The 10969-nt window shown below is 45.4% G+C and overlaps 1 non-coding gene across 1 annotated transcript; it reads right to left on the minus strand.

The window, feature by feature from the left end:
- Positions 1-3246: 3246 nt before the first annotated feature.
- Positions 3247-3319, minus strand: TRNAR-CCG (transfer RNA arginine (anticodon CCG)). Its single transcript has one exon. It is a non-coding gene; the product is annotated as a tRNA-Arg (tRNA).
- Between the last annotated feature and the right edge of the window lie 7650 nt (positions 3320-10969).

Below are 10969 nucleotides of genomic sequence, written 5' to 3' on the forward strand. Positions count from 1 at the left end.
GGGCCTATAAGCTTTTACTGATAGTCGCCTGTGGGATCGTCACTCTTCGGTATGAGAACAATGTGGGTTTTTCGGAACGACGGAGGCATCATGTTGGTTTCGTACATTTCTTGAATTATTCGGTGCAACATATACGCCATATCACTCTTGAAGGCTTTGTAGAAAGCTGCGCTAAGCCCGTCTGGTCCGGGTGCCTTTCCAGAGCTCAACTCGTCAATAGCACGCACGATTTCAATAACGCTAATAGGTGCCTCTAGGTTAAGCTGAACTTCATCACCGAGTATAGGCAACAGTGACAAAAATTCTGACTCAAAGCCTTCTTGCAAGTTTGCCTCGTTACCCATTAGTTCTTCATAATAATCAACAAACGCGCGCTGAATAGTCTTGAAATCGAGAGTTATTTCTCCCTCGTAGTCTATCTCTTTAATCTCATTCTTGACGGCATATCGTTTTTCGTCGCACAGGGACCGCTTTGTTGGCGACTCACCTAGCCACAACCGCTCTGCGCGTGCGCGTATGACAGCACCTTTGTATTTTTCCTTATCTATCAGTTCTAGTCTATTTTTTCTTTCTTTTATTTCTGTTGCAAACTGGCCTGGCTGTGCGTTTTCTAGCCGCAGAAATGAATTTAATCGGCTTTGAAGTTCTTTTTCCTCCGTTTTCTCGTTATGTCGTAGTGCACACGCTCTTTCGATTACGCTCATTTTTATTTCTTCTTTGAAACGCTCCCATTTCTCTATAACGCCCCTATAGTCGCCCATCAACAAACTATCAAGTTTTTCTCGTACTGTACGCGCGAAACTTTCATCACTTAACAGCTTTACATTTAGTTTCCAGAGGTTCCAGTTGAAATTAGATCTCCTGGGCTTAGTTCCTACTGTAAACATCACCATGCAATGGTCGCTGAATGCGATGCATTTAAACAAGTATTCACTAATCATTGGCACCAAGATAGCCGACACATAAGCTCTGTCGAGTCGTGCGTGGCTGGCTTGTTGGAAGTGCGTGAACTGAGGACGGATTCCTCCTGACAGAGCACCCCTAACGTCTTCGAGATTATTCTCTGGACGATTGAGCTCAAAAGCAACGAACTTTGATCCCGAATGATCGCGTTAGTAGCTCTGTCCTCGGGCATACACATGCAATTGAAATCACCTAGAAGGATCGTATATCTGGTAGAATTCAAATAAGGTTCAATATTTTTGAAGAATGCTTTGCGCTCATTTTCCTTATTTGCGGCATACACACACAGTATGCGCCACTGTAAATCAAGATATGAAAAATCACACACAACAAAACGTCCAGTATTACACACTACAACAGATTCAACAGTACCTACAGACTTGCGGATGAAGATAGCACACCCTCCCGATGTAGTACCAACAGAATGGCATACACATACACTGTACCGATTTCTAAACGGTTCGACCATGCAGTTTGTCTGGGCTTCACTTTCGACCTTAGTCTCCAATTGCACTGCTATCACGTCCAAATCGTTGTCCAGCATGAAGCGACTCAGTTCATACTGATGTCGACTCGCTGCAAGGCCTCTTACATTAAGCGTGGCAAATCGAAGTGTTGCTTCAGGTTGAGCTGCCATTTCGTTTATAAACACAAGATAACCAAACCGCTCGGTGTTCACCTTCTACCGTATTATACACAGATGAGGAACGCAGGAAACGTTCTCACGAAATTTCGAGTCCACTCGAGAGGTGTGCGGGTCGTCCGGCGTGTACTGACTTAACGTCAGCACACCCTCGCAGGCAGACCCGTCGTGAGTCGCCCCTCGTCCTGCAGTCAATCTGGGGCGAGCCATTTTTCCTACGTCGGTGTAGTCGTCGCCGGCGTTCTGTCCGGCGGGATGTTGGGCTTCGGGCGAAGCGTCGCCCGACGCTGTACTGGTGTTTTGGGAGGTGGTTCGTCGGTGCTGAGGGTAGAGATGCTCGAATCTTCAACACAGGCCTTGTCATGGGTCCTCTTTGTTGGTGCCACGTTCGTGGACGACTGGTTGTTCTCATACCGCCTTCGTTAACAGCTGCATTTTCTCGCATGCTTATAATAACTTGGCTGCCTTCTCCATCTGATGCCCCCACAGTCTCGGCTGCACCTGCCTGAGCAGGCACAGAGGCGCGATCTTCACTAGACTTCACTGCCCCGCCTCCAGTGTCGTCCGTATCCTTAGCATTTGACTGCGGTATGTTCGATTCTGTTCTCGCAGCTTCCTCGGCTTCAACCTCGTCCATGACGAGCTCCGAGGTGTCTTGCCTTGTCATAGACCCTGTGACATTTGCATAGGTCTTCACACATTCTGGTTCATGATGTCCGAATCGGCGGCATAGAGCAGAACGAGGACTTTGCACTCACGAAGAACATATCCTGTGGTATGGCACCTCAGGCAAAGTGGAGCTCTGCCGGAAATGACTATGAGAGCCTGTTCTCCAGCAATGCGCAGCTGGTGCGGCAAATCATCAATTGTCACACCAGGCTTCGACTTCAAGGACACTGACCGTGTTGAAGAGCCTTTGTCCAACACGCCTTGTACGCGCCAGCGTTCCTTGGCAATTTCTGTGACTGTGCCGTACGGAGCCAGGGCGGTCCGTACATCTTAATCGAGAACGTTGTACAAAATGCAGTGAATTTTCATTCTAACATCCTGGTCACCAGGATCGACAACAATGCACCGACGGTCTTTCACGGCTAGTTCACGGCACGACAACAACTGCTTCATTCCATCGTCACTCTTGAACGTGATGGCCCAAACGTGATCCATTTGGTACGCCCCCAAGGCGATAACCTCGGGGAGCAGTCCCAACTGAGCCAGCGCGTCGCGAAAATTCACGACCTTGTATGGTCTCGCTCTCACGTCGGCGTGCAAAAAAAGAGTGTTAAATACAATACGACCTGTTGGAAGCCGGGGCAAAATAACTTCGTAAGCTTGGTCACCTGAGCAAGAAAACCTGTTTCCGCGACGAAGTAGGGCCGCTGTAACCACTCCTACGGAGCCCATGATGCACATGTCCGTTCACTAGCGAAGCCGGATGTTTAATGCTTTCATTAGGCCACAGGTGCGCACCGTAGAGAACTTATATTCAGAATAGGGTAGCGTTTTTACTGTTACCTGAATGTCCGACGGCGGCCCTTGTTAGGTGCTAAGTGGAAGAATATTCCGCAAGCTCGCTTACTTGGGGCAAAAAACGCAGTATCGAGTCATATGAATGCAAAATTTAGAAAACAAAAACACGTCACCGCACCTGATGGGACTCGAGCCCACAACCTTTGGCTCCGGAGGCCAACGCCATATCCATTAGGCCACAGGTGCGCACGGCAGAGAAATTATATTCAGAATAGGGTAGCGTTTTTACTGTTACCTGAATGACGGCGGCCCTTCTTAGGTGCTAAGTGGAAGAATAGTCCGCAGGCTCGCTTCCTTGGGGACACAAAACGCAGTATCGAGTCATATGAATGCAAAATTTAGAAAGCAAAAACACGTCACCGCACCTGATTGGACTCGAACCTACAACCTTTGGCTCCGGAGGCCAACGCCATATCCGTTAGGTCACAGGTGTTTTTTTTTCTTTATTACCAGTTTTCAAGCACAGCACCGTACACTCTGAATACACAAAAACAAAGCAAAACAAAAGGAATGCCAAAAGCCCTAGGCACATTGTGCCTAAAGCGCTAGATTTAAAATGGCTTTACTGAAGCCAGCTGGTCCAGTACAGGTAGCCATTCCGGGGAACTATCTTGTGCACGCAGAATTTCTCTCAGGTATACCACGCTCTCGATGAAGTGGTGTCGAGCGGGGTGTACAACGGTTCGCTCATGCCTGACATCCATACGCGTTTTCCATACGCTATGCATACATATTAGCATCAGCATGTCACTCGGCACTCCTTCAGGGTCAGCGCATGGCAGATATTGGATTCCGAATGGCGTTATTGGCAATTCCTTTTTTAAAGTTCGGTTCAAGATATCCCAGAGGAAAACTTAGTCATGGCACTCCAAGAAGATGTGTTCAGTGGTCTCGGGTTTTCTGCAAATAATGCAGTTAATAGACCACGGTACAAAAAGCCCTTTGTTCTGCTGGCCACAGGTACGCACCGTAGAGAAATTATATTCAGAACAGGGTAGCGTTTTTACTGTTACCTGAACGTCTGACGGCGGCCCTTCTCAGGTGCTAAGTGGAAGAATATTCCGCAGGCTCGCTTCCTTGGGTACAAAAAACGCAGCATCGAGTCATATGAATGCAAAAATTTAGAAAGCAAAAACACGTCACCGCACCTTATGGGACTCGAACCCACAACCTTTGGCTCCGGAGGCCAACGCCATATCCATAAGGCAACATTTTTTTCCTTATTACCGGCTTGGTAACTGTTACATGGGTGTAAGGCCACTAGTCAAAGTCTGAGCAGTGTACGGTGATAAAATGGGTTAAGGGTGGTCAATCTGTCTAAAACAGGTAACCAGTCGCGAGGATCATTCTTGGAACCAAAAACATTCCGTATGTACACCACACTCTCAATAAAATATTCTCGAGAAGGAGTCACAACATTATGGCCATGTTTAACATCCATACGCGTTTTCCACACGCTATGCATGCACAAAAGCATTACCAGGTCGCAGGGCACTCCCCCTGTTTCAGCGCATGGCAGGAAATGTATACCGAATAGATATATCGGCAAATCTTTTTTGATGCTGCGTTTTAAGACATCCCACAAAAATACTGCATCATGACAATCCAGAAAAGTATGTTCAATCGTCTCCTATTTTCCGCATATCAAGCAGTTCACGGACCGAGGTAAAAAGATGCCTTTGCTTTGAGCCACGGCTTCACTGGGAGAAGTGCCTGTGTGTACTTGGAAAACGAAGGATTTAACAACTGCTCGTACCGGCATTTTTTTCACTCTGTTCAGAACATGTCGCTCTGAACCCAAAATATATACAAAGGTACAAAAGTACAGGCAAGAATACGCCAACATGGTCTTTGTAAAGCCTTTTACAGTCAACCACGGCGAGATACTCACTTGAAAATCTCGCCTTTATTATATCAAAAGACGCGACCACTGCGCAGCGAAAACGCACATAAAGCTATTGGCCCTGTAGACATGGACGACACAACGCAATCAGGCAATGAATCGCGCAATCAGACTTGAATAATTCTCCTCAGAAAATCATCTTTTTGATCACGCAAAAAAAGGAATCTTGTTACAACCTGCCTGAGGAACAAATGCGACAACCCCAGCCCCCCGTTCACCATCCTATGAAACAGATTGCTATGACATGTGCGCTGCCATGTTGAACCCCAAATAAATGTCGCGAATACTCTATGCATTTTTTGCACAGACATTGTCGCAAAACATAACGCTTGCATCACATAAACGATTTTCGCCACTAAAAAAAAATTGCAGACAGTTGCTCTTGCAAACATTGAAAAATTATGCTCTCCCCATTTTCCTGTCTTAGCTTTAACGCGTACAACTTCATTTGCCCAGTAATCTTTGCTCGCGCGGTAATGCTCCAGTGGCACACCTAGGTAGGTGCCTGGTTTTACCGCCCATATCATGTTGCAAAACACCTCCGGCGTGTATTGCCAGCTCCCATGCCAGAAACAAAAACACTTTGGACTGGCTAACAGCACTTCCACTTGCATTATAAAATGTTTCGGCCTCTTTTACAACTTTTTTCACACTTTCATGGTCCGTACAAAACACTGCTAGATCCTCAGCGTATGCAGAGACTTTAAATTCAGTTCTGTAGAAATCGTAACCCCGGATGTTTCGCATTGAAAGCAGCCGCAAGCAAAAGGCTCAAAATATAGTGCAAAAAGCAGGGCAGGCAAAGGGCAGTCTTGTGTCACAGAACACAGCACAGGTATACTCTCGCTTAATTGCTTATTTATTACCAGCTTCGCCGCACAACTATCGAAACTCATTTTTATGCCATCAGTAATAACCCTGCCCACGTTGCTGTTATCCATTATTAAGAAGAGAACTTGGTGTACAACTTTGTCAAATGCCTTGTGAGAGTAACTGCAACATGGCTACCCGCCTATGCATTACCTCGCAGCATTCAAGGATACTTATAGCTGTATGAATATTGGTATTGTCCTGCCATTTATGCCACACGTTTGCTGAGGACCTAAAAGTGATTTAATTACCCTTTGGAGACGTCGAGCTAAAACTTTCTTGTAAATTTTATACTCCACATTCGTTAAGCTAATGTGCCGGTATGATTCCACAGACTAACTTAATCGGGTCATTTGTTTTAGGGATTAGTAAATCGTGGGACACTCGGAAAGATGGAGGCGTCACTTCGTTTTCGTAGCATTCGCTAATGAGTCGTTCCAGAGCGACTGCCATTTCAGTTCTGAAAGCTTTATATATAGATGTACGGAGTCCATCTAGCCCAGGGGACTTGTTTGAACTCAGTTCCCGGATAACTACTTCAATACACTTGAACACCCTCTTTTGAGAACAAACACAGTGCCTCGTCTGCCAAGCAGACCTCTCACCAGCAGGGTGCCCATGAAGAGGTTGAGTGCCAGCAGAGCCCCTGAGCCGAAGTTTCCCTGGATGTCCTTCAGGTGGATGTGCCAGAGGTCCACGTGACAGGGCGTCCCATAGGTTTCACGTCACCCTCTGAGCACCCTGGACGCACACAACATGGGGAAGAAAGAACGGACAGAAAGAAAGGGACATAAAGAGAACCCTTTTCTCTCTCTGTGGACCAGCTAAGGTTTAAACCACATCGCCCCAAAGACACAGGCACAAAAAAGACTCAAGACAACTGCCGCAAAGGTTTGAAATCTTTATTTTGTTGCTTTTAACAAATGTCGGCATGCGGCCTTATCACTGTGACAGTAGCACATGGAACTATTTTGTGATCTTTGCTTGTTTATGCTTGGTGTTGCGAAACGTGGCTTTGTCACTTTCTTCGTAGCGTGATACGCGCTGGGATTGGTCTCGAAGCATTGCCGGCAAGCGTAACTGCTTCCGCATTGTTTCAGACCTTCCCAACATCTGTTAGCTGGTTTATCTCGATGTTGCCTGCGACTTTAAATTGAGCTTTGCTGCATGCAGCGGGCATTCTCTCTTCGATAATCAGCGAGCACGCTTCTTGTTATCCCTGCTACCGAATTGATTAGTTCTTTTGTGGGCGCAAGTCAGCCCAAAAAGAGATTATTTATATGCAACACCAGTCTGCTCGTTTGTGGCTACCAGGCTTTGTCACCACTATGAGAAAATGTGCTAACCACCCTCTAACAGGAAGTAGAGCCACATCCAACTTCTGGTATTGAGAAAAATTCTTTCTTCGGCCCTTTTTGGGTATGTTGACACTTGTCTGGCAGCAAAAGACATGTTTTCAAGCAAATTGCATTCAAAAATGTTTCCCCGTTACTAGAGACAAGATTGTGATGTATGTACCAGGAAGAATTCTGTGAGCACAATTTTGAAGAGAATATTGTTAAATCTAAGCTTATTCCTGGTATCTGTATTAAGAAAATCGCATCAATGTATCTTGCCTGAATGCTTGCAGCTTTCAAAGCCATCAGGTAGTGACGACACCTGTGTGATATTTTCTTGTTTTCCTTTTCTAGATCACAAAAGCTCCACTTTCAGTCAGTAAAGTGGTTTCCTTGTCAGTGGGCTGAGGTAACTTACTGCCAGAGCCTGCTTCAGTTTTCATATAGTATTTTATTTAGTTTAAGAGTAAATACGTGGAAACCAAGAAACAAGAACACTCAAAATACTGTGCACTTCAGAAAAAGTTGAATCTGCCAGATTAATGATGGAGTCAGAAAAAGTGAGCAGATGGGAGGCATGCTAGCTGCCTACTGTCTCGCTACTCACTTCTTGACCTCTGTTTTCAGTTCTTTGCACAAACAGATCTCAAAGAACTCCCGGATGACCAACTAGCCCCAACTACTGAGACTTCAGAATTTAAAAGGAGTTACCGCTTGCTAGCTGGCAGTTCAATGGTAATCTGTGCAAAATGTTCCAGAAGCAAGACTTTTGGAACTGTGCGTCTTCTACAATCGGCCCCATTTGGAATGAACAGACATCACTACGTAGCCTGACCCTGTCCTGAGCTACGGTGCAAGGCGAATTTGTGTACTCTAGATTAACAGCAGCCGTAAACTGAGAGACTCTAAATGGCATTTAGGCTCTTTAAGGGACTAGATTCCATCAATAAAAATGTCAATGCACTGACAAAAGTTTGTGCTGGCCGGCTTTCAAAGAAGGAAACACAATCGATCTCAGATATATCGAATTATTCGTTACATTTAACTCTCCCAAGGTCCCCTTGAAAATCTCAAGCAAAAGTATCAAAGTGGTGCTTGCATTTATCACCTGTGAAACGGAATGTCCAATATATCGAACTGCACGCCATGTCTCTGCAAGTGTGCCTCTTCTAATGGCACCTGACAATAATTTTTCGTGCGTAGAGCCAGGTTTGGCTGCACAGTCTCGGGCACCAGCTTGCAATGCTAGTGCCGCAAACCACTTGACAAGGTCAATGCTGAGTCTGCTTTAAAGTTGCTTGAAAGTCGAGGACCATGTAGAGGGCTATGGAACGAAAACTTTTAAGGGTAACGTTAAAAGATAGGAAGTGTGCAGAGTGGATCAGAGAAATAACTCTAGTTACTGCCATTCTAGTGGAAATCAAGAATAGACTTGGACAGGAAATTTAGTGCGAATAAAGGACAACGGATGGTCACTTAGGGTACAAATTGGATTCCAAGGGAAGGAAAGCGCAAAAGGGGGCAGCATAAAGTTAGGTCTGTGGATGAGGTTAAGAAGTTCACAGGAATCAAGTGGATGCAGCTGGCACAGGACCGGGTAAATAGTGTAGTATGGGAAAGAACTTTGCCCTCTGCAGTGGGTATAGTCCGGTGGATGATGATCAAGATGAAAGTCGCCTTCAATCTGTCATGCTTGTTTTCAGGGCGACGCTGCTGTGATGTAGAGAAGCACGCGTTCGGTATACCAACTGTTGCGCGGTAAAGCCAGCCTTACCGACCAGAGGCTTGCGGTGACTCTTGCATGGCCTTTACTGCTGAAGAACAGCAAATTGGCTGTACTCTACCTCAACTGAGTTTTTACAATTTTAGTATGCAAGTAACACGATTAAACCACTTATGATCAGCGATGGGTTTTTCCCAAAGCACCGTCAGTAGTAGCATTGATGTGAAGCATAACACCAATGCCACTTGTGCCACGTGGTGCGAGACGTGAGGTGTGAGCAGTGCGAGCTACAATCTGTCCATACCGTAGCTACATGATTGGAAATGTCCAAAGTACTATCACAGCTATTTAGAAAGACAAAGTGTGGGTTACTGATGTGATGGGAGATCGCAAGTTTGATCGAAACGAAACAGGGTGCACAAGTTATCACCCAATGTGCCCTAGTTATTTGCGATGCAGCTGTTAGCGCAGTTTTTCAAACAATGTGAGATAATCGATGGATTTCTCAGAAAGTAGATATATTTTCTTTTTGTGGCAGCTGCAAAATTTTCACAAAAGAACAGCAGGGCCAGTAACAGTCTTAGGTGCACAATACTTTTCTTCCATGAAGAGTAAAATGAGGGCCAGTAAAAGTCTTAGGTGCACAATACCTTTCTTCCATGAAGAGTAAAATGGCATCGTGTAACACTCAATTGGCAGTTATTTCTCTCTTACAAGGCCATTCCAGTGATTTCTTCTCATTTAAAAGGTAGTTGGACACACACTGCATACTCGCACATCCTGTTTGAACGCCCTGCGATGTTGGTGAAGTGTTGTGTTGTGTTTTATGGCACATAGGCAACTAAGGCCATCATTAGAATCAAGGATTAGAATCTGGCCTTTGTTAAGGGATTAGAAAAGCAAGGATTAGAATCTGGCCTTTGTTAAGGGTTTTAGCAGTTATTATAGGTTATATAACTTATTTAGATACTTTGCTTCTTTTAGGAACAAAAATATGCAGGAAATATCAATGAGTGACTTTTCTCCTAAAAGTAAGCTTGAGTGGAATGGTATATGTTCATTGTAAAGTTGTGGGAAGTGCTTTTGTCATAGATCTTCAAGCCTTTTACAACTAATTAGGATATGGCTGATTGTGAGCACGTCTCCACATTCTTCACAAGTAGGCTGATCGTGTTTCGTTAGTAAAAAGTTATGTGTAAGGTGGTGTGTGATCGATACAAAGACGACATAGAACCACTTCAATGAAACGCTCTTGGTGGCTACATGTTTTGCATTCCTCTACCACAGGCTTCAGGACGTGCAACTTATTCTTGATTTCTTTGTCCCATGAATCCTGCCATTTCTCTTTTAATCTTCTTTGTATATATTTTATGACATCTCGATGAGGTACATTTACTTGTTCTGTTTTTGCATGCTGGGCGGCTGCAGCACACGCATCAGCTCTTGCATTTCCGTTTATACCTATGTTACTTGTGTCACCCGTTAATAATTAGGGGGTATTATTAACGATGCGCCCTTAATGGTGCGCACACTCTCAGACACCCTTAGAGTGAGTGGGGGTAGCTGTTCCGGTCGCGAAGGAGATGCCCTCGACCTGCGTGGCAAGCTCAGCCGGAATTCAACTACCTTGTAGTGACAGAAGGGGGTGGCCATTTGGTGCCCAGCTGTCGACGGTTCAAGCCAGAGTAAGGGTCGGAGTCAGAAGTAACAAACAAAACACAATTTATGCACAGCAAGAGACGATACAGAGGAATACACAAACAATAAAATTGCACAGACGAGAGGTTCACAGAATACAAACGCTAAGCATGCAACTACAGAATGATTCAATAACACAGAGGCTTTCCAACGGATCAAACACGAGAGAGATACATAAACAAACACCAAATTGTTCACCGGGCACTGTTGCAGTCCGACGCCTCAAGAGTCACGCTGTGGCCGCCATACGAGACGAGCGCCGCTCCCTTGCAGGTCCGTGGACTGGCTAGCAGCGAGTGGTCCCC

Source organism: Amblyomma maculatum, chromosome 7, assembly GCF_055883805.1.
Source record: "Amblyomma maculatum isolate TAMU_Amacu chromosome 7, ASM5588380v1, whole genome shotgun sequence".
NCBI lineage: Eukaryota > Metazoa > Arthropoda > Arachnida > Ixodida > Ixodidae > Amblyomma > Amblyomma maculatum.